At 43.3% G+C, this 2424-nt stretch overlaps 1 pseudogene; it reads right to left on the bottom strand.

Annotated features, from left to right (window-relative positions):
- Positions 1-265: 265 nt before the first annotated feature.
- LOC116270090 lies at positions 266-1857 on the bottom strand (annotated as a pseudogene).
- Positions 1858-2424: the final 567 nt, after the last annotated feature.

The following is a 2424-nucleotide window of genomic DNA, read 5'->3' as shown; positions in this document are numbered from 1 at the left end:
GAGAGCGAAGTATAACTAGCAATATACTTTTCATGTATATTTTTCATGTATACATGTATATTTTTCATGTATACATGTATATTTTTCATGTATATTTCATGTATATTTTTCATTCGAGAAAATGTCTAGTGAGATTAACTTGATTAGTTTCTTATACAATAGACTCATCACTGAGATTCTTAACTCGGGTTTCAATCAATGACAAAATAGAAAATGTTAACGAGAGATTTGAGAAATAGATGGCGGGCTGTGAATTTTGCAGATATTATGTTTGCATTTCAAATTCCTCTTTCAGGCTTTTCAAGTAAGCGTGAACATTGCCAGGGCCAGGATATTTGGTGAAATACACCAGGATATCAGTTGCCCACAGTCTGTCTTGCTGCCGCCAGAAACTGCAGTTGCAGATTCCTCAACAAGGTGGGCAATGCCACTAGAGCATCCCTGACCTCTTCAACATAAGGGTTTGGAAGGCAGGAGCCGCAGAATTGGCCTTGAATGCCCTAGCAGTCTGGGTTTCTGCAGTTTGTTTTGGTAGCAATAGTTTTCTGACGGCATTGATAACAAGTAGAGCCCAGGTAATAAATATCTTCTTTGGAGAATTGCTGCAGGCCTCCAACTCTTCCTCTGTGATTTCTTCCACTGGGTGAATTATATGCAGAAGGGTCATGGATGAACTGGAGCGATGAATTCTGGGCATGTCATCTTCGTTCATGCAGCCATCCACTGTCTTGCTTTTACCAGCATGTCCTTATCCTCTTCCTCCTCCTCCATGAGTAGAGTGCCAAGGGACCAAGGAACTTGGTGAGAAGAGGAGCTCTCTGTTCAGGGTTTCTCTTGGAAGCAACATCCGGGAATGTATGCCTTGGGGGTGTCCTTGATTGTGAGTTGGAGCCTGGGGAGGGAACGTCTTCTAAGGAACAAGCTGACATGTGTTTTCCAGGCATTGCTTTGTTTTCCTTTATACTCATAGCCTTTTTCTCCAAAAAAATCATGCCTCCTTTATCTTCGGAATCGGAACTGGAATTGGTCACAGAATTCTCTGAGGGTTTGGGGAGGGGGCTCTGCTTTTTTGTTGGCTGCTTCCCTGGTGTTTCACGCAGGAAGCTTCATTGCCACTCTGAGAGGTTGAGTGTCTGCACTGGGAGCGAGTCCTACAGTTTTCCCAGACTGGGAAGCCTCATGTTTGCAAAATTATCCGCAGCAACGCCATCACAACTGTCATTAGTGCATGACTAGGTTTCCATGGAAATCAGTTTCACCTATCTGAATTTCTCTGAGTTCTTTAACCAGATCCTTTCGCAGCACGCAGCGAGCATCCATACTGGCGGCGGGCGCCCAGGCCTGCTTGGAGCAGGGAGCCATTTTCTCATGCTTGACGTTTATTTCTCCAGAATAACTGATGAACCCAGTATCTTCTCAGCATTGTGGGTTCACCTTTAACTCTTTATTCTATTTCAGCCCCAGACTTGCTCAGTTACTAAGCCCACACTCCTTTTTGGGTGCACCGGCTGGAATTCCTTACCACGTGGTCCTAGATTCAACCACCACCCTCTGCCCTCTGATTTATGCCAGACATCATCGAACTAATCTCTGTGAGCTGGATCCCTACACCCTTCATATCTGGTTTCATTAGACTGTTAATAAGTGCAAGTGTTGCTCCGAATACACCACAAATATTAATTTACTTCTCCAAATATTTAATAGCTTGGTGAGGTGAGAACTATTATTATTCCCATTTTGAAGGTGAGGACACAGTTAAGTGACTCCCCAGGGTCACAGACCGAGAAAATGGTGGAGCCAGGATTCAGAGACAGCCTGCTTGCCTCCAAAGCTCATGCCCTTAACCACCATGCTATGGCGGACCTCCTTTTCTGAAATACTGTTTTCATGATGTGTCTTTCCTGCTTCAAAACCTATAATGGCTTGTTTACTTTGGGAGGAATTGCAGGCTCTGTGGTCTGATGGAAAGCTGTCCATTAAGTGATCCCACCTACCCAGCTTTGCTTTTCATGCTCCTCACTGGGGCCTCTCTCCTAGCACCCAACTCGCCTCCTCCCGGAGATCTTCCTCAACGGGGAAGCTGTGCCTTCATCACCATTCCCAATTTCTCTTTGCCTCGCTCAGCCAGGGCCACCTTACAGTAATTTTTTCTTTCTCTGAATTCCTGTAAAATTTGAAGTCTGTGTTTGCTAATGTAATAATGGATTAAAATGTGCTTTGGGTTTTTAAAAAAAAATTTTTTTAAAGCTGTTTGAAGGATTATGTCTTATATCATTGACTGGCTCTAAAAGTTCTTTAAGGCAAGAGCCAGATATTCTAAATAAATCTAAATTTTTCTTATCTCTAACATGAAAGAATTCGTAAACTCTTGTCTAGTTCTGTAGTTTGGTCATGTTTCTGGCTGTGTTAGAACATGCAGCAAAG

This window comes from Papio anubis, chromosome 13 (genome assembly GCF_008728515.1).
Source record: "Papio anubis isolate 15944 chromosome 13, Panubis1.0, whole genome shotgun sequence".
Lineage (NCBI taxonomy): Eukaryota > Metazoa > Chordata > Mammalia > Primates > Cercopithecidae > Papio > Papio anubis.
This window is presented reverse-complemented; position numbering and strand designations above follow the sequence as displayed.